At 36.3% G+C, this 22,799-nt stretch overlaps 1 protein-coding gene across 4 annotated transcripts in view; it reads right to left on the bottom strand.

Annotated features, from left to right (window-relative positions):
- CACNA2D1 (calcium voltage-gated channel auxiliary subunit alpha2delta 1) overlaps positions 1 to 22,799 on the bottom strand; it is a 3,475,830-nt gene that overhangs the window by 2,028,638 nt on the left and 1,424,393 nt on the right. The gene's annotated exons all lie outside the window — the stretch shown is intronic.

Here is a 22,799-nt window from a genome sequence, read left to right as displayed (position 1 = left end):
TCACCTCCAACAAAATCAACCCGAAAGCTATCCCATTTCTTTCCCATACCTCTCTATGACTCCAAATTACTCCCCTTATTGAAGCATAAAATTAGGTTATTTCAAAAATTGATCAAGGACATTAACCTTGAAAACATTCTCCCCCTTCTACAACCACTACACCTGAATCCAAATCTTAAAATTAACAACAATATGTTTGATCTCTCTAAGTTCTCCCTTATTAAGGACTTTACAGTTTGGGACCTCCTTAAACATAAGTCCCTATCGATCACAGAACTACGTGCATCCCTCAAGGCCAATAACAAATACACAGTTATCCTTCGTCAACTACGTGAAACCATTTCCTCTCAAGTTGTCTACACTACACCTGATTCTTTGGGAATCAATAAAATATCTGAAATTATCTCTACACTTTTAAATCCCAAAAACTGTCTCTTCCTCTTACAATATACTTAAACCATTATTAGATAATAATAATTGCCTTTTCTCCACCTTCTGGGACAATATAGGTTCTCCCATTATGGAAGATCAAAAACTTTTAGCCATAAAAACCACCCTTGAACTTGCTCCCTTCAAAAAATTATTATATACCCAATTGATGTTAAATAACAATGCGTATCACTCACCTGTAATACTCAACAAATTTAATCCTAACAACTCCGCTGCTTGTTCTTGTTGCCCTTGCTTGAGAGCAGATCTTCTTCATATTATGTGGCACTGTAATCATTCCTATAAACTATGGTGTTCTCTCAAAGTGCGACTAAAAAAGATGGGTTACTATAACTCCACTCTCTCTTGGCAAACAGCCATACTGAATATTCCCCTTTCCAAAATGCCTAAACTTCACCTTCACATTCTCATCACCCTCTGCTCTTTAATCAAACTCTACATCACTAATAACTGGATAGATCGCACAAAATTGTCATGGCAGGGTTTCAAAGAGATGGCATTAAAATATATATCAGCTCAAAAATTCATTATCAATGGTCCTAGAAAGAAAGCCTACTTCGCCAATCTATGGAATTGCCTATTAGATGTAATTCTAGTTGACTAATACCTTGTTCATTTCATATGTGACATTCCTTTGCAATTTCTTGTCCTATCTATCTTCCACTACAAATTTTTACCCAACGGGGTGTTTATATCTTTCTTCGTCTTACCTCTTTAATTCTTTCTTTTGATACTGCTCTTATACATTTAGGTAGCATGGGGTTTCTATTTTTGTTTTTGTAAATAATGTATCTTTTTTTTTTTTTAGTGGTCTTCAATGCCTCCAGTAGCTTTATATTTCTCCTAATGCCTCTTATTTTAGAATTGTATTCTAGTACTGTTTGTAATTCTTTATTCAGGTTCATCCACATGGTTTTCAACCTAGAATGTTTTGTATTTCTATTCTGTTTGCATTGAATTTATTTTGAAAACAATAAAAAATTATTTGAAAAAAAAAAAAGAATGATAATTTTAGATCGAATCTAAATGTCCAAAAACAATAAAAATTAAAATAATGTTTTTTTCTAAGGGGCAAGCCCTACCCAATGAAACCACTCTGCATGGGAGGCTGAGTCTCCTACATCCCCCTAATAATTATATATACCAGCTCCGAGGTAGCACAACAGCTGAATAAGGGCAAATTAATTTACCCACCACAACATAATCCTATACAAAGCTGCCACCACAAAGTTCACTCACGTAACCATTTGCTGTTATTCACAGCCTGAAACTGTGACATGGTGCATATATATATATATATATATATATATATATATATATATATATACATACATAATATATATCAAAACATAATTAAAACAGATTCTGTGCACAGATCACTCAGTAAATAAACTGATGGCACTATAGGTAATAAGAAACACAGGCTGCGGTAAATGAATGCTCTTTGCTAAAATACCAAATTCTACGACAATCCCATGTTTTTCCAAAACAAAGCCCATATGCAGGATTTAATGGTATTTTCCTGTAACTGCCCAATAGCCAGCAGTTAATTATGTTTCTTTTGTGCTTAATTAGTATCTGTATGCAAAATCTCAATTTAGTATGTTGTGATGTCAGAAACAATACGTAAACAATCTGTAGTCAAGCATAAGTCATTTTAGTCTGTGATAAGCTACAGCACTTTTGCAGGACAATCAGAATTTTAGGTTTTATGTGTGACTATATTTTCTAGTACAACTCCTCATTTTCCTGGAGCATAAGAAAAAATGATTCCAAATGAAAGCGGAATGCAAGTAATAAAAATACATATTTCTGATTTGCATGTGCTAAACTGTAACTGTCTTTATTAAATCAGAAATATTTCTGTAAACTCCAGTATTCTTCTGATAAAAATAATCCCCTATCTGTCACCTTGTCAAGTTGAAAATTGACTTCAGCTCTTAACCTATTAACACCCACTTGGTCATTTATTCAGTAGTGCTCCTTTAACATCCCCACTTAACTGGAATCAACTGCACTCAAGCCTAAAACCTCCTTTTTGTATATTTCCAGTTCACACCCATACTGCATTTTGGCATCCAGAACGGTTTTGGGTCTGACTTCAACTAAATGACTTACCAGCTAATAACAGGCAGTATTAGAAAGAACAAGAAGTTATTAACAAAATGTCACTAAGATTGTTAGTGTAGGGTGTCCTGCACTGGAGAAATGAATATGTTTCTCACTTATTATTCATATTTTCATAACTGAGAGACCTACATGTTACTGAGGTGCATGGCATGAAACACCAAAGTGGGAGGCAGGACAATTCACTGAAAATGTCAGTTTATATCACACTATACTGGAAATATTGTTAGTAGTTTGCCAGTAATTATAAAAATAAGCAATATTTCCACATAATACTTCAAAAAACGAGTGACTTACAAACTGTTATTGACAATTCATCTTTGATATTTGCAATGCAAGTTGCAAATGTCGAGATATATCCAATTTTATTTGCTTTGCTAATTATACAATTAAGTATATGTTTTCATATTTCTGTAAATATCTTAATAAACATGGCCTTATAGAGGAATTTCTTGTTGCCACGTGAAAGCTTATGCCTGGTTAAAAAGTGTTCTAACAATATATGTCTAGGTTGTACAGTTTTCAGATATGCACATTTGTTTGTGATAGTTTATAAAAATATAACTGGGGGGTTGTGTGCATTATAATATATTATGGTATTTATGGAAAACACTATGACTGCACAAACTATTATCACTACAAAGAATACTTTTTACTGATAACCTTATTATTTGTGTGATTTTAATAGCATATATTGTTCTCAAAATATTTATCAGAAAATACTCTGGAACGCAAGAAGTGTGCAGGCTGCAAGAAGTGTGACATTCCACACCACATAGGTGTTAATGAGTTAAAAAGCCTAGCAGTAACTGGAATCCCTAGTCTATTCTCAATCCCACCCCCCATCCCCAGTGAGCAATCACAACTCCTTCCTGATTGCTACTCTCAACCTGGCAGATATAAAACCTGTACACCAACATATAACCAATCTAACAGTTACCAGAATCTTAACCCTATACTCTGTCTAAGCTGTTAGAGGTCATCAGTATCTTTTCCTCGGTCTATCCACAAACCTGGCCTGGCAACAGCTGAGGCCAATCAGTTTATACTCTAACAAACTGTCAATGCATTAATACTCTTTCCAATCATAAACATTGCCTATCAGTGATTTTTTCATTTTTCTTGAGCTTATAGAGTTATACATTCATAGACTGTTACTAGGCTAATGACCCAGGGGGGGGGGGGGGCTTTCTAAGCCTAGCCAAGTTTTCCCAAAAGAATAAGGATATTCTGTATCCAAATATGACATAGAAGGCCAGGCATTTATAAGCTATCTCAGTCCATAAGGAACATGGGTGCTGTAAGAAAAACTTCTTCTAGGCACAGCAAATAGATACTTACAGTCTGACTGCAGTCTAAACTGAGGTACGTTTCTTCCTTTCTTTTTAATGTCATGAAACACACTGCACAAGGAACAGGAAATTACATCAAATGTCTTACCATAACTATCCACAAAAATACTGCCATCTTGTGGCTAAACATATTACAACACATAACTAAAATATACACATACATAGTAGTTGTATGTCTATCACTCCCACTTAACAGCTACTACTTAAATCAACCCCATTTGTGATCTAAAACCTACAGACTTGTTTACCGTGAGTGGGTTTGCCATAGCATCAGAAATCATTTTATCAGTTTCACAACATGAAAGAACAATCACTTTTTGTTCAGCCACGTCATGAATGTAATGATGTCTAACATCAATATGCTTAGTTCTTGCATTGATCTTCTCACTGGTTGGAAGCATAATGCATCCGTGATTGTCCTCATATAACACCATATGCTTGGACACTGGTTCTGCATGATGTTCAAGTAACTGCCACAACCAAATGGCTTCTTGACTGGCATTGGCAGCAGAGATATATTCCAGCTCTGTAGAAGACAATGCCATAAAGATTTGTTTCTTGCTGGACCAGGATATAGGACTGCTTCCAAATTTGAACATGTAACTACTTGTAGACTTGGGTGTGTTGAAGTCACCCGCCAAATCAGAGTTCACATATCCAGTGAGGTTAAGTCACCAGTTGCTGACAACTTTAAACTAAAAAGAACACCCTCCTGCACGAACGGCTGGTGCACGGCTGAAGAACCCATCCAAAGTGAAAAAATGAGCCAGTACTCCACTCCATGACACAGGCGAAAGTTATTTTATTTAAACTGAAAGACAGCAAAAAAAACACATAACCGCATACCAACATGGTTGTACCGGTTTCGGCAAAGCCTTCATCAGCAACCAAACATGATGTAGAAAGTGAAAACAAAACCTAACATGCTGTCTTCAAACTTATACAAAATTCATATGGAATGCATGGAGCGCCCTCTAGTGCATCCATCAATAATGCACTAATTCATCAATACATGAGATCTAATGAAAATGAATACTAATATCCCAAAAAATAAAAAAAATAAAAAAATTCCCCATTGTATCAACAAACAAATAAAGTGGATGCTTCAAAAATGATCATTCAAACCAGGGGGAAAAAGAGCCCCTAGTTTGATGATCCACATTTTTTCTTTATAGGTGAGCCTATCATGTAGAACATGAGATAGTAAGTGTCTGTCCTTAATGTGATCAATAACCATAAAGCAAAAATTGTCCGTAGGGTGTTTGGAAATATGTTTGTATAAAGAACTGGACCCTTTTTTGGTTTTGATATCACTAAGATGCTCCCCTATCCTAACTTTAAAAAGATGGGAAGTTTGTCCAACATTGAAGGCTCGACAATTGCACTGGGCCAAATAGATCACACAGGAAGTACTGCAATTGGCAAAACATAAAACCTCATAAACTTGTGGACAATTTTGTAAAGAAAAGGTCTAGCATTTTAACACCCTAGGGCAATAGGTGCAATGACCACATGGATAGCATCCAAAGAAAGGACCTGCAAATAGATTACGTTGAGTGGTAGAACATGTATCCCTATGATGAATCCTCTTGTAGTGACTAAAAAAGAGAACCCAAAGACCGCCCTTTACAAAATGAATAATGGCACCGGTCCCCTATACAATTCTCCAAAACATTATCCAATTTTAACAAATACCAATGCTTACGGACAATGTTCATAAAGCCAACCATATTCCTCCCATAAGTTGTTACCAATCTAAGCAAGTTTGATTTAGCATGATCTCGATTTTGATAAGCTAATAAATCAATTCTATTGTGCTGATTTACAAAACGATTGGCCCTCGTGATGTCACCCCCTAAATAACCCCTACTTCTAAACCTCGAGATACGATCCCTCTTGTAATGGCCGTATGTGGAAGAGCTGGAACATATCCTTTTCACACGAAGGAATTGGGACTTGGGGATGTTCTTGATGACATGCTGGGGGTGGAAACTAGTGGCATGTAATAAGGTATTGAACTGAGGAAATTTTCTAAATATCTCACTCTCAAGAGTGTTGATATCCGTTCTTTTTATCAGAACATCCAAAAACGTAATCTCAGATCTAGAAAAAGTTAGCTTGAACTCAATCCCCCATATATTGCCATTAAATATTCTAGGAATTCCAAAAGGAATTCCTCATCAGCTTTCCACACCATCCAGCAGTCATCAGGATACCTCCTCCAAATATCCATCTCATTGATGTAAATATTGTGACTGTTGTCATAAATCACCTGATCTTCCACATACACCATAAATAAATCTGCATAAATGGGGGCAAAAGAAGCCCCCATAGCAGTGCCCTGAGTCTGCCAAAAACACCTGTCCTTAAAACAGAACACATTTTGAATCAGGACCTGTTCAGTCATGCATACCAAGAGGGTATTAAAACCAGGCTTATAGATATTGGCTTTATCCAACCAATATTGCAGGGTCAAAAGTCCGGCCCAGTGGGGAATACTAGTGTATAAGGAGGTGACATCTAAGGTGCACAATAAACAATGGGATTCTAGTTGGGTCTCAGAGATAATAGAAAGGAACTGTGTAGTATCCTGAATTCTGGAATGTATATGTGCCAAAAGGGGTTTTAAATATAATGTGAGAAATTCGGAAAGGGGTTCTGTAAGGGAACCCCTCCCCAACACAATCGGTCTTTCAGGCAGTCTTATGGGGTCTTTGTGGCTCTTCGGAAGAAAATAGATATATTGCCTGCTAGGAAAATCAACCTTAAGTTGATAACACACTTCATCATTAATAATGCCCTCCTCTCTAGCCAAATCCAAAAAGTTGTCAACATCCTTTTTAAATTGCATCGTGGGATCCACCTGCATTTCTTGATAATGATTGTGATTGGTTAACTGACGATCAGCTTCAGCTTCATAGTCCCCCAGATCCTGGACCACCACTGCTCCCCCTTTATCCGCTGAAAGAACAACAATCTCCTTACTGTTAATCAGGTTCTCCAAACATATTCTCTGTTTTTTATCCAAGTTATCCTTTAGCCTGTCCTGTTCATATAAATATAAATGTAAAATATAAATATAAATGTAAATCTTTAAGGACAGCATTTTGGAATGTTTCAACAATGGGTTGCATAGGTGGCCTGAACCTGGAGGGCCTGAAGCGAAAATCTCTAGACTCAGAAGCACCATAATCAGCCCCATGAAAATGCCATTTCAAATTCAGATTTCGACAGAATTTGACCACATCCTCTGCAAAAGAATATTCTTGAACAAAAAAAACAGGGACAAAGCTTAGTCCTTTATTCAACAAATCGACTTGTTGATCATCCAATACCACTGAGGAAATGTTATGCACATTATTAACATTAAATGCTAAATCCTGGTCATCTGTTGAAGGATGTCCCCCAGCCCATCTGGGTTTGTGATGCTTCCTCCCACCCCGTCTCTGGGACTTATGCCTAAAAGGGTCTTACCAATAAAACTTGTTTCCAAATTATTCCTCTTGGAAACAGGAGAGGCACTAATATGAGTATCCTCCCATTCAGTATTAGAAGAGGAGTCCTCGCCAGATGACATGGACTCCCTACTCCTTTTCTTCAGAATAGATTTTGGCCGGCTAACTCTCATTCTCTTGGATGAATCTACGGGCATGTCAAACTTGACTCTAGGTCGCAAGTCAAATGGCTTTCCCCTATCATAGTCTCCCACATCCCTAGTAAATTTCTTGACCTTTTTATCCTTCAAACCTAAATCCAAAGTGGCCAGTTCCTTGCCAAGTTTTCCAATATTATCTTTGTAACAAGAAAGTCTGGAGTAAATCTCCACAGTTTTACTAATCAACGATACATTGGCAATTTGTTGCTCAACCTTCCTCTCATAAAAACTACTCAAAAGATCCACAAAAGTCATAGAAACATTTTATTGGGCTTCCACCCATTGTGTGGGAAGACATTCATCTGGTTCCGCCACCATAGGTTGAATCCTAACCCTAAGTCCTCTAGGAACTATTTTCCTACATTGATAAGCCCGAAATAATTTTAAATGCCAAACATTTTTGCAAGAGAAATGAGGTCTTTGGTCAATTTGGCAAAAGCCAAATTACAATCCTGAATAGGGTCCTGAACACCAGAAACAGCATCTCCCAAACCCGAGGCTAGGCCAAAAATACCCATATCCTCAGAGTCTGAAGACAGACCCTTAATAAGATTTGCTAATTCCATCCTTGACCAAAAATAGACACAAATTTGATACCAGATACAAAAATCATATATAGCACTTGTGAACAATATGAGTTCCACCCTGAGTATATTGCATAAACAAATGGTTGGACAATCAATATGCTAAATGCATAATTCATGTAACCAACCTAAACATAAATACTCCAAATTGGGTGACACCATATAGCCACCTTATTATTCCACTTCCTGAACCACAGGGAGAACCATATATAATCACAAATATGAAAAATATCAAACATCAGGGCCCCAATTAGATACTATTATAGCCAACAAGCTTTAAAAAAAGCTTGTATTGAGCCTACAAAAGGCTCCATACTACGTATCCAAAAAGGGGCCAAAAAATCTGTATCCAAACCAAAAAACTGGTATGAAAAAATTATATATATGTATCTTAAATCACAAATTAAAAAAATATACATATATCCTTGGTCAGTGATGAAAAAGCAAAAAATAAAAAGTAAAATATGTTTAGAAGAACTGTACTGATGTCCAAAACCATTGAATAAAAAAGAATATCCAATATACTGATTATGAGCCAAAACAGTTAAATAAACCGGATGGTCCCTACAGATGTAACCCCCAAAAAATGGTACATCATATGACACATACCACCAATAAAGGAGAAATAACTCAAACGTCAAAAAGGCCCAGAGACATAGAGGGGGGGACAAGACTGACACACTAATCCCTTAACTTTAAACTCAAGCCTTCTGCATCTTTGAGATGCCTCATAACTGTTTTATTGAATTCATGGTTTACTTTCATGCCTGCAGAGAAGCGACATGGCTTCTGCAATGTCTGAAAGTGTGTTGGCTGTAATGTACAGAAGTGTCCCCACTACTTGTCTGTACTGCTCATTAGATGGTAGAAGATCTTCCTCTTCTTCCAACTTTGAATAAGCTATGCGTGGGCATGCTTGCTCCTTTATCCTCAGCCATGTTGAACTGCTAAAGAACTGAATCAATTTTTGCACTCTGGTTCAACAGAAAACTGCCATCCTCCTCACACCGTATGTTAATTCCTAGGTAATATGTCACCTCATCATGATCTTTAGTCTTAAACAGCTAATTGAGTACTGTTATTAACTTTGCAATTTTGTCATTCCTTTTATAAGTAATAATCAAGTCATTCACATTGACTAACAGACACATCCATTCAGCATCTATACATTTAGAGTATAGGCATGGCTCGGCATTGCTTTGCATGAATCCTTCATCTAGCAGAACTTTGTTTACTTTCGAGTTCCACGCTCGAACAGCTTAAGACCATACAGGAATTTTTGCAGTTTGCAAACAAAATGTTCTTCTCCACTTTTTACATATCCTTCTGGCTGTAACTTGTACATTTCTACTTCTATATCTTCATTAAGAAAAGCTGCCTTGATATCATGATGTTTTGCAATAATTTTCTGTAAAGCTGCCACAGTCATCAGTTTTCTGAAAGTATTTTGTTTGGCAACTGGAGCAAAAGTAGCATCATATTCTTCACCAATTTTTAGACTGTGGTGGTGGTGCTGCGGTAGCGTTGTCGCCTCACAGTAAGACATTGTCCTGTTTGATTCTCAGCTAGAGCGTCTTCTGTGTGGAGACATGCGTGAATGGGCATACCCTTGTTGAAGGTTGTGCGTCAGGGACCGCAACTTGGCACATAAAATTCTACTGCCAATCATTAGCGGACCGGAGTTCCGCTGTGGCGACCCGTAACTGGGAAAAGCCGAAAGACACAAACAAACCTTTATTGCATCTTGTTGATTTCCTGACTGAAGTCATTTGTGGTTCAGCATCTTCTTTATCAGGTTTTGAATTCTCTGTAATAATTTCAAACAACAAATATTCATATCCCTAGAACCGTTAAGTGTCACTAGAAAACTGTAAATGGCAAACAATTCAGGATAAATCAATCTTTACATTGGTAGCATTCGTTCAGCTTGATATTATAAACTGGATTTTATAAGTCAAAAAAAGGCAGTGAATACTAATTTTGTAATGTTCTATAAACAGCTTTTGATATCTCAGTAACTATTTAATCAAGACACATAATGCCATCAGCATTTTCTTCATACAGTTGTGACCTTTCATATGAGGCTACGCAATTCTGTCTGTATTATCTGAATGTTGAGATATTTAGTGAAATATGACAATTACAATAGAAACAAACAGTATACAAATAATATTCAATATCTCTTTAGGTGCATTAGACAGAGGTCAAATATCAATACAACTGTGTTTGACATCATGCATGCTTTAAGACGAAATTTTCTGATAGCTTGTATGTAGCAAGGTATTGGAATTACTAATGCAAACATAAACAAGCACTACTTGTTGCCTAAAGGTGTCAGTAGCACTTAATTGCAGAAACACCTGGAAGTGCACTTGGCATCCTAGGATGTTATCGGGCCCACCGATGCTGTGTTTTTGGCCTTGGAAAGTGCACTAATGACCTGTTTTCAATAATGGTTAGGGGAATTGTGTTGTATGGTATTTCCTTTGGACTATCAGTAGGGGAGTGGGTTGACAAATTTGAGATGAACCTGAAAGCCAAAAGGTTGGCAATGGTCTCCGGTTCAGTGTGGGTGATGCCATTTACAACAAGTGCTGCAAATTTTTATGAACTTGCTCTGAGGTTACAGACATATCTGTAGAAGGCTTTGTGATTGTCCTTTGCTAGAGAAGCTATTCGTTTATCAAATTTAGGTTTTGAAGTATTAATTAACTCTTTCAGCTGCCTGTTTAGATTGGCCAGGGGGCTTTTAGTATTTATAGATGTGTTCCTCCTATGCTTTTTTTTTTGTTATATATGCAATTGATATTGTGATTCCACCAGCTTGCCTTTTGAATTTTCTTACTCTTAATATGAATGGGCACAGCTCGTTCTATACAGCTATCGATATGGCTGTACAGAGATCTTCTAAATAGCTCAGTGTATGCTATGTAGTTTACTGAGGTTGCATGATGTCATTACCTGATGTTGCCTTCCCATAGGCCCATAGTCTATTCATGGTCAGGCTCAAAAATCACTCCCCACAAATGAGATAGGGATCAGGCACTAATGTCCTCTATATGCATATCAATATGAGATGTAAAAACAGTCATCAGGGACATTGGCAAATGTATCAAGTGTATACTGCATACACTATAACATATATGTGATAATTTGGGGAAAACAAAAACATAAAAAAAATCTTTGTAAATCTTAGATTTCTTTCCTTTTTTAAGCTAGCAAGTTAGCTACGAAGAAATGTTGTCTGCTTCACTTGCTTTTTCAAACTCTTAAAACTGAAAACCTGTCACAGCACACATTCAGTATTAGTTAACATTCTCATTTAAAATTCTGTGACTGGTACTCTCTTCCCACACTTCGGCTGTGTGATTGTTATAATCACTTGGAAGATGAATGACTAACTGACCTAATTAATGTATTTGATGTGATTAAGATGGGGAAAAGGCAACAGGTAAATATGTCAAACCTATGAGAGATTAAAATCAGTATAGTGTTCCAGTGGGGTCGGACATTGTTTTTTATTGGCTGCTGCTAGTTTGGTAGGCTAATAGAATTTTATTAAAGGTGATCATCACCACTTAACCCCCTTACTATTTCTTACAGGTCTGTTGCTTTGTTTCATTTTTTGTTTTCCAGACTGTCTTGGTCCGACTCAGCTTGGCTATAGTTTGGCTGCTGGTGTTGTTATATTAGACATGTCTTTGCTTCAGATCTTTCTGCTGCTTTGCAAAATAAGAATCAGAAAGGATCTATTATTTGTGTGCTGTACAGACACAGTTGGTAATTACAGAATTTGAATTAGAAAGAAATACTGATAAGACTAAGCTCTTTCCTCTTTTTGTATTGTATAAATTTATTTTAACTATTAAACCTGTTACCAATGATAGAAGTCATAATTGTTTTCATTATATCAATCAAAAATACTTCTTTACATATATTTGGTAGCATATCAATTTTAAATACTTCCTCAGATATCTGTATGAAAATAAAAGAACTCAGTGGGCATGTTGAAACTGTCGAATGATTTCTTTTAAATTATTAAGTTACCAAAGATGTCTGAAAATGCCTTTCATATTGATATGACATTATTAATATACATCTCACCTCTTCCTATAGTTTTGTTGGATTTTTGCCTGATTGAGAGTTCACAAAAGTGAGTAACACTCTTTTTTCACTATTGCTTTTTAAAAAGTATAACTGTAATAGAAAAATGTGTTAGGTAAACTGTACGAAAAATAAAATCCCCATTAATTTTGAGGCTGACTAAAAGTAGTGTTCTCTAAAGATGTCTAAAGAGATGTCATACATTAATAAGATAATAGGGCTTCCTAGTTTTCATGTGTTTTTAAGGGTAGTCTTGTTTTCTCCTCCAGTTGTCAATCTAGTTTTATTTATTTTAATTTTTGTATACAAACCAAGGCTCTTTTATCCTCTATATTCATTACCAGGCTTGGTTTCCAATAAAATTGAACTGCCAGTATGCTACTTCAGTGCCAGTATTTGTAGCTGTAAACAGGACATTGTTTAGATGGAAGATTTATAATCTTCAAGCTAAATACTATTTTTCACCCTAGAGATGAAGATGCAGGTGGCAGGAAATCAAATACATGTTTAGAAAGCAGCAAAGATAACTTTTTTAGTGATCAGTTTAAGCTGTTAAATCAGTGCTTAAGTCTACTAGCCTGTAAAGGAGTAAAGCTGACAGAATCATACTTATTTGTTCCATAATATGTTGTTGGTATAAAGGAAAACCCATTAGACAGGAATTAATGAAGTACAACCACCTAGGAATAATATGTTGAAAAGAGACTGAACAGAGAATGCATGAAGTTAAAAGAAGATTTATGGTTAATCAAGTATAGTTCTTAGATCTTACAACATTCAGGTGTATCATTTTACAATGGTGACTGTGTCCTAGTTCTAACAATACATAAGTAAGGTTTGTAACACGGACAGTACAATATTTATACTGATGATCAGTTGAAATAATTGTACCTTTTGAAAAGGTATTTTATCTTAGAGCTACTGCTCATTTTGCTGGTAACATGACATCCTATCCTGAGCCCTGGAAGAACATGAACAACACTTTAGTAGAGTCTGTCCACAAGTTAATGCAAATTTGTATATACTGACAAATATTAACCACTATATTATGCACATCAGTTAATTGCGAGTGAATAATAATTATAATGGCAATGGCCTTGTGATGGACAGGCTACAACATGATTGCCTGCATTTTGATTTCAGCTATATTTGCAATGAGGTCTCTGGGGTTTACCTCTCAAATGTTAACTCAAGAATAAATGACAAAGAAAAAATGGAGGACAGAGGCCCAAAATTTAGGTCAGACTTTAAATATTGCTCTTTATTTACTTTAGAAAATCTCTGCAATAACAGATTTTGTATTAGGATGTGTTTGCAAAATGTCTGAGATTCACATGTATATCAAATGCCCGGTGCAGTCCCCAGGTATGATGCTACTCACTCTAAGTTAGTTGAGGAGCAAAAGTAAAAAAAAAAAAAAAAACAGAGGTTCTAAATGCTGGTACTTCTATACCTCTCCATCTGGAACTAGCCCCCTTACACTCCTCCACCCAGGTCAGCTGCCACCTTTGCCCCACCATAGCTATACTTCTCAGTTAGTGATTGTATTCAAGGGTTTACCAGCCAGAAGAAAAAAAAGAAAACAACTTTTAAAAGGAACAGATCAAAATATGAGTGAAAAATCATGAACAGTTGAAAGCTACGGCTCTGGTTTCATTTTAAATAAATATATGATCTTGGGCTCCAGAAAGGCTACTGAACAGTGCTTCAAAGATACAGGAAAAAAAAAAGAAAGCCCAGTTGTTCCTTCATGTTTTACCTCTTGGGGCTCTGGATGGGACTGGAAAATGTAGACTTAGTAGGGAAGAGTGTGTGTGTATGTTTCCCATTCTTGCTACATATGTGCATGTAGTGTCAGCGGCTCAACAGGTCATGCACTGACCGTTGGTAATGGAAGACTAGAAGGCTGATACTGCAGTGCACTATTGGGGAGGGGGTGATGAAAACCTGAGTGTACCATCCTTCAGATGGGATGTTAAACTAAAGTCTTATCTGCGTGAGTTGTTAGTAATTCAGGTGACTGCAAAAGAAATGTAAACAATCTCACACCACTTATAGAAAAAAAAAAACACGGAAAATTCCCTGCTGCCCAGACCAAATTTCCCTTAAGGTCTCCCCTTGAAAAGAGTCTTCTAGCCTAGTTTAAATAACCTGGTCAACAAAGATAAATAAATAAATATACATGCACATATAAAACTTCAGGACTGTGGATTTAGCTGGAGAATTCTAGATGCAAAAGGCAATAACAGCACTACCAGTGATGAGAGAGACAGCCCAGGAGTACCTTCACTTAGACACCAATTTAATGTACTTACAATGGAGTCTTTACTGATAACTATTCCTTAGCTAACTATTCCTTAGCTAAACCAATGTTTTAATAGCTAGGATACTACATAGGCAGAGAGCCATGCCTACCAGGGAGGAAGCAAATGTTTTGTTTTGGAGATACCTTCAGGAGTGACGGAACATTTCTGTTTAGCACGCAGAGTTGGGGTTTGAGTTTTGTTCATGCAGGCATTAGCCAGTGAAGCGAGTCTTATCAACCTACATTAGTAGATGGTTGGTAGTTACTTGTTTTTCTTGCTCATCTATCCTGCGTACTTCATGATGGTCTCTGGGGCTCCCCACAGAAATATTAGAAGCAGAAACATTCTGTAGTTTGATTCTGTTCTAGGCCAAAACTGTGCATCTACTGGGATAGATCTTTCTGAGATTTGCAACAGAGGTGGGTATAGCCACACATATATCATGCAAGTCACGGAGTACAATTTAATTTTTAAGGGTGAAGGTTATCATAACAAAGCTAAAGGGTACCTGTCATGTACTCTAACTGTGCAGAGATTCAGGGCAGCTATACATAAGAGGACAGTTTGAGCTTTTTTGCCACTAAAATGTGCTCCTTCTGTGGGCCCTGTGGAAATGTCAGGCTGGGTGGAAAAGACCATATTTGGAGAAAGCCCTTCATCATTTTTATAAGTATTATGTTTACAAGGAAATTTAATATTGGGCCAGATTCACTAATGCCTACACTAAATGTACAATAAGTATACATGATATATGTTCAAGAACATCCCAACCCCATTTTTAGTGCTTTCTAGTCACTCAGAAAGATTACACTAAGTCTTCATTTAGCTTACACTTTACAGTAAGCTTTATGAATGCCCCTTGATATTCAAGGCTGCAAAAAAAAAAAAAAAAAAAATCAGTAGGTAAATTAAAATTAGGAGTAAGACGGTATGATTACAATTGTATTGCTTGTTCATGCAGAATGGTGTACAGTTACTGTTAGCATTAATAAATCCAAGGGAATCTTTTTAGATTGGCTTTTCATTTTTGAGGGGGAGGGGGATGATGTTTAAATGCTTGTATTAACTTTTGGTGTAAACGTTTCTCTACTTCGACTGCAGTCTCTTACATGTTTTGTGGGTTTGTGTGGCAGGAGTAGGATATTGTGCTTGTGGGGGACTGCCAATGGTTTACTGACCAGCTATAGACATAATCATGGCATGAGAATGGTGCAGGTGACCCAGCAAAGACAATAACTATATATAGAGGTGTCTGCTTATTATACTAGTACTTATCCAGGTGCACCTTTTGTTTGCATCTTTCAGTTTTGTAACTAAGATAACTAGCCTGAAAAAGCAACAAAACCATGTCTTACAAATAAACAGGGTAAACACATTGAACAGGAAAAGAGAATGAATAAAGTCACACCATTACAAAAAGCTGTAACTGAGAGGACTGTTAACCTGAGAAGTCACACCATTACAAAAAGCTGTAACTGAGAGGACTGTTAACCTGAGAATGGGGTGGGGGTGCAGGGGTGCAGGTATGGCACTCAGATTTCATGCTTTGACTTGTGCCGAGGTGAATCATTTTTGCACTGTGTTTATAAATGGGGCAGAGTAGGCAGATCCTTTGCTTTTCCTTTCAATAAACAGATTTTGTAGCCCATACAGATAAAGTCCAGAGATCCTCATGAACTGAAACTACACCTTATTTGTAAACTAATTTTCTAGAGTTGCATAAATAACTTACTTGCCAAATGTCTGCATAGGTATATTTTGACGGGACACCATGACTGTGGGAGTTGGGGGCACCATAAATGATGAAGTTTAGCAGTGTAAGACTTTAAGAGTACAGTTAAAAAATGGCAGTCATTCACAATCCCAGTGCACTGTGACTGGCCCCAACGCATACATGTTCACTTGCCTGACAGACATCATGCATATTCTTCAGTCCATAATGAGACGAGTTGATATGGACTTGTGGTCACCCCCAGATCATACCTCACAACTGTACAGATTTTTGCAGTTTGTCTAGATGTTCACCTTATATTTTTGTAAAATTGTGTTTTTTTGGCAAATAGCAGATTATTAAAGACTGAAGTGAGAAAATAGCAACAAACATTTAAGTTTCAGACTTCATATGCTACAGAAAATTCCTGCTAATGCAAAACCTGTTATTCTATTAACTTTCGAAGTTTGTAAGTGCAACATTTAAAAAAATGTTCCTATTTTTCAGCTTTTGTCCCCCCATCATTTATGGCTTTGTCCAGATTTCTTGCTCTAAAAGGTTGAGAGGTATGCCAGAGATACACAATGAACATTTTCATGTGGCACATTTCTAATTTAGTTCTTAATCCTACCGTTACAAAACATCCTGAATGGTTGAAGGTCAAATGCATACAGAACATAAATAAAATAAAGAAATACATTTCTAGGCTTATAACAATGGACATCTCTATATGTATTCAGAAGGAAATGCGTAAAATGAGCAAGTAACGCAATTGCAACTTCTAAACCAGCTAAGTTGGTACATAATGCATTTGTTTCAGAAGCATGTTAATATTTGTGAGAATTTAAATAAGTTTCAGTTTCTGATTTACAACCTGCACAGCCTGTGTGATAGGCAACATGACCTTTGGACTACCAGGAAATGAAAATGGATATGTATCAAGTCAAACAAGACAAGAAGGGAGTGTAAGAAACAATGTTTACATACCTTTTCCATGAAGCAGACTTCCATTTTTTTATTTCTTTGTTTCTCCAAAGAATCTGCTCAGTGGCTTCACTGCATTTACTCATTTTTTTCCATTCTTTTAGTTGGTTGCAAGAAGCAGGCATCCTTAAGTTAAATGTGAGCCCTATTTCTGCCCAGGGAGCCTACTCAGCTTATCTGTCTCCATTTTGAAGAGAATGACATGGAAGGTGGCAAGTAAGATTCCAGGCTGGATGGGGCTGCACACTCTCACTCTTGGAGCTCCTTCTTCTATGGGGCAACTGTTTAGCTCCACTGTACTACATCTGCTGCAAGAAATGTGCCTCTCCATGATGGCATTCTCATCTAGCATGGCTGCACAGGAGCCACATGCGGTTCGTCCTGCTACATCAGCGAACCAAGACAAAACGGGCTTATTGCTACAGATTTATGTCATCAAGATTAAATTTGCGTATGTAGAAACAGATTGAGTATTCTAGGTTTTTAATACATATTACCATTAACAATGACACTTCTAATGCATGTGTGAAAGACTCATTTTTTGTTTTAAAGAAGGAGACCAAAAAATATATGGAAGCATGTTTGTATGCAATCAGGTAACTGGTACATGAATGGGAGTACATAAGATTTAAACACAGTTTCACTTTCATAGGTCAGAAGGTTAGTATTATGCACTGGATTATTTGAAATAAATGTATAATACTGCTGAGTACTGTGATGCATATGCACCCCAGTTTTCTACTATAAGTCATGCATCTGAGTAATGTACATCTAGTTTGAAATTAAACCTTCTCATGAAGTTTCTGTATCAATCAGCTACCCTCAAATCTTACCTCTTCAAGCCCTTATTATATTCATAATATAGCTAAACAGATATACAGACACACACACATTCACAGACACACACACACACACACACACACACACACACACACACACACACACACACACACACACAGACACACACACACACACACACACACACACACACACACACACATAAATATACACACACACACACACACACACACACACACACACACACACACACACACATAAATACACACACACACACACACACACACACACACACACACACACACACACACACACACACACACACACACACACACACACACACACACACACACACACACACACACACACACACACACTCACAGATCCCCTTCATAAGATCAAAAGATCAAAAGACTGAAAATCAAAATATGAAAAATGGAATCGGCCCTTTCCAAAGTGCTGTGTGATCTTGGAGTTGGTATATATAATTAGCAGGGGTGTGGGGGGCACAGCCCCCATATGAGGGATGCAGGGGGGTCTTGCCCCTGCATTAAAAATATTTTCAATATTTTGAGTTTTAGATATTTTGATTTTCAATCTTTTGGACTTTTGATCTTCTGATATACACCCATACACACACACACACACACACACACACACACACACACACACACACACACACACACACACGCACACACGCACACACGCACACACACACAGACACACACACACAGTTAGATATAGATATATAGATGCATATTCATAGATATGTATATCAGATAGATATGCATAGGTATGTATATCCATGTTGAAGGTGGGCTTCACATTGTATTTAACAAAAGAAGCAGTCTTACAAACCTGCTGTAATAGCACTGTAAAAAGGATTTCACTGTGCAGAAATAAAATTATAATTAAAGACAAAAAATGTTTTCAATATTTTGAGTTTTAGATATTTTGATTTTCAGTCTTTTGGACTTTTGATCTTTTGACATAGACCCATATATATATATAACACACATACAGAGAGAGAGTGAGAGATTTAGATACAGACATAGATATTGATATAGATATAGATATAGATATAGATATAGATATAGATATAGATGTAGATATAGATATAGGGGTCTACTTTGTTTCATGGAAATCTCATTTCACTAAATTTGAATTCACCCTGACCAAATCGCTGAAAGCTCAAATTACTGAAAACTCATTTGACAGAATCACATTTCACTGAAGTGAAGTACTGGCACTGTGTATGGTACTGTAAGGCAAGTAAAAGGTATATGCCCTTTTCTCCACTGTAGAACAATCCTGGAGTGAGTATATATAGTTAGGGGGGTGTAGGGGCACAGCCCCACAGATTGGGGGGTGGGCATAGCCCCCCACTTAGTTTGGGTGTATATTGTCTTCTGGAAAGAGTTAGTCATTGGTGTTGTAAGTATGCATGTGTATGGTTTAAAATGTATTGTTCTGAAGATTTCGGTGAAATATAATATAAAACCAAACTAGTTGGGTGCCTATGCCACCACCCTCCCCAACTATATATACTAACTCCAGGATCACACAACAGTGGGGAAAAGGGCACATACCTTTTACTTGCCTTACAATACTCTACACAGTGCCAGTACTTCACTTCAGTGAAATGAGATTCGATTAAATGAATTTTCAGTAATTTGAGCTTTCATCGATTTGGTCAGGATGAATTCAAATTCAGTGAAATAAGCTTTCAATGAAACAAAGTAGACCCAGATATAGATGTAGATATATAGATACATATACATAGGTATGTATATCAGTGTTGCAGGTGAGCTTCATATTGTATTTAACAGAAGAAGCAGTCTTACAAACCTGCTGTAACAGCACTGTGAAAGGGATTTCAGTGAACAGAAATAAAATTCTAATTAAAGACAATTAAAAATATTCTCAATATTTTAAGTTTTAGACATTTTGATTTTCAGTCTTTGGTCTTTCGATCTTCTGACATAGACCCATACACAAACACACACAGACACATACAGAGGGAGAGAGAGAACGAGACAGAGAGAGAGAGAGAGAGAGAGAAAGATTTAGATATAGACACAGATAAAGATATACAGATACATATACATAGACATGCATATCAGTGTTACAGGTGGGCTTCACATTGTATTAAACAGAAGAGCAGTCTTATAAACCTGCTGTAATAGCACAGAGAAAGGGATTTTGGTGAGCAGAGATAAAATTATAATTAAAGACAATGTATGAAGAATTAAATTACACCCGTACTTCAGCAGGGCTTACGCATGCTGTTTACTCTTTCTTTCTTTCTTTCTTTCTTTCTTTCTTTCTTTCTTTCTTTCTTTCTTTCTTTCCATTTTAATTACTTAGATAATTACTTAGATAAGATATAATTGGTTCCTGAAATATTAAATGTATGGAATGTGCAAAGACAAGTTGATTATGTGATATCCAGATGAGTTATCGGTGAAATGGGAGCACGCAAATTGCTACAAGTGAAGGAAAGACCTAGAAAATGCTTCAGGCAATGTTTTCATGGGAGGATGAATTCCTAACTGCTTTCAGATCTCAGTCTGCTCATCATAACTACTACCACTGACAGCAATTGTGCAAATAATTATGTCTGCCATAACACTGGAAACAATCATTGACTATGCCTCTCAACTTCTCTGAGCAAGAAACATGGACAAAGCCATAAATAATGGGGGGAAAGATGCCAAAACACAGGGATATATTTTAAATATTGGTCTTATAAACTTAGAAAGTTGCTAGAATGATATATTTTGCATCATTACACATTTTCTGAAACCCACTTATATCACTTACACTATTAACCCCAGTCTTCTGAGAATCTGATTTCTATATATCGACATGATTCTGAACTCCCAGTGTATAGTAACTCTGTAACCTAAAGCTAGTATTTAACACCACAACAGCTCTTGTATCATACTCCCTATATATAAGTCTATGTATGCTATGGATCACCTCAGACCACAAATTATATAACTTATAAACTGCATTTTTGTATATACTGTAACTTGTACATGTTATCAGCTGTATTTACTGCCATACTTTCTGCATCACAATACGATACATTTTATGTTTTATGCCATTTTGTTTAAATTTACATTCTATATTGTAATTTGAAATGTATTTTATCAGGTACTTGTATCTTGTATGTGGTGCTTTTCTCTCCAGGCCTCCAATGAAAAAGGACATTTGTGCAGTCAGACTTTCCCAGTTAACAAATGTAAAATAAATAAATAAAATACAATAAATATGAAGTCTGAAACTCAAATCTCTGTAATTACTTAGTCTTATTTAGTGACGTCAGTCCTCAAAGATTTCCAGAAAACCTCATATCATATGAGGAACGACTAAAAATAAGAGGCAAATTCTGGACAGTTGAGAGATATGAGTGTATGTAATCTATAAACTATTTGTTTCTTTTATGCATTCCACTTACCTCCTTAAAAATTCCTCACACTAAAATTGATATTAAATTAAGTTAAATGAAGACAAATAAGTTGACAAAAATATATATTTTTGAAAGAATCATGTAAGCTCCTTGTACTGTTTTAAAGTCTTTAAATACACGACTTCAATTTACAATTAGGGTATTCCAGATAACTCTACTAGAGCTGCATATTTCTGCATATATTATTTGTTAATGAAATTATATTATTTTTACCATGGCCTTCACAAATATCCTGCAAAAAGCAAACTCTGACCAAATATGCCATTACAAGATTATATGTAGTCACTTTCACAGAAGGAAAAAAATGATTCTGGTCATGTTTAGCATCTGTCGCAGAATGAGCTCAATTTTTTTTTTAATATAAGTGATGAATGTAATGGACTTATAAATATGAGTATTGATTTTCTTCAAGTATGCATCAGCCTCCTGAAATACATTCTGAGTGCACTTCATGAGATCATCGGCACTACAGATCACCCACCCCTGAGCTTTTTAATTCATCCTAGAAAGCCTCATGGAAACAACAAAACATGTTTCCCAGAATTAATGTAGAACTGAAAGTCAGAAACATAAATGCACTGAACTAAGGCATTTCCAAGTAATATTTAAATGTTTTCTATAATACTGGACTAGAGTGCAATTTAATAAATAAATAACTCCAAACACCACCTCCAATGATATAAAGTAGCCTAACGCAATAAACGTGAATGTCTACACTAAAGGTTTGTCACACCTTTCACTTACTGTTTGAATATTATGCTCAGAAGATATTAAATGACTACAGCCCTTTGAACTGAAAACACAGAAAAAATACATAAATGGAATATATGGTAAATAAAATATCTTGTAGTGTAAGGAAATGGAAAACATCTCATACATAGCTCAGCTGTCCACATATTCATGGAATGTCCAGATTTTTGCCTCATATTTTTGGTCTGCTTCTCATAAATGTATGGTTTTCTGTCAAATCACTGCTAATTCATTGAGGACTGAAGTCAGAAAATAACTGTATACAGAATTACTGGCAATTCACTGAGGACTGAAGTCAGAAAATAATTCTACACAAAATCACTGGCAATTCATTGAGTACTGAAGTTAGAAAATAAGAGTCTATGTTAAATAAAGGAACTCTTAAAATGTCAAGTACAACATACTCGAACACTTTTAAACAAATGTTTATTTAACCGAGAGCCCAGAATGTCGCAAAACACAATACCAAAATGTTTTGTTTGGCCACTCACCCTTCCCTAGTT

Source organism: Protopterus annectens, chromosome 11.part0, assembly GCF_019279795.1.
Source record: "Protopterus annectens isolate FY-2018-M chromosome 11.part0, PAN1.0, whole genome shotgun sequence".
NCBI lineage: Eukaryota > Metazoa > Chordata > Ceratodontiformes > Protopteridae > Protopterus > Protopterus annectens.
The sequence above is the reverse complement of the archived record's forward strand: the minus strand, read 5'-3'. Positions and strand labels throughout refer to the sequence as shown.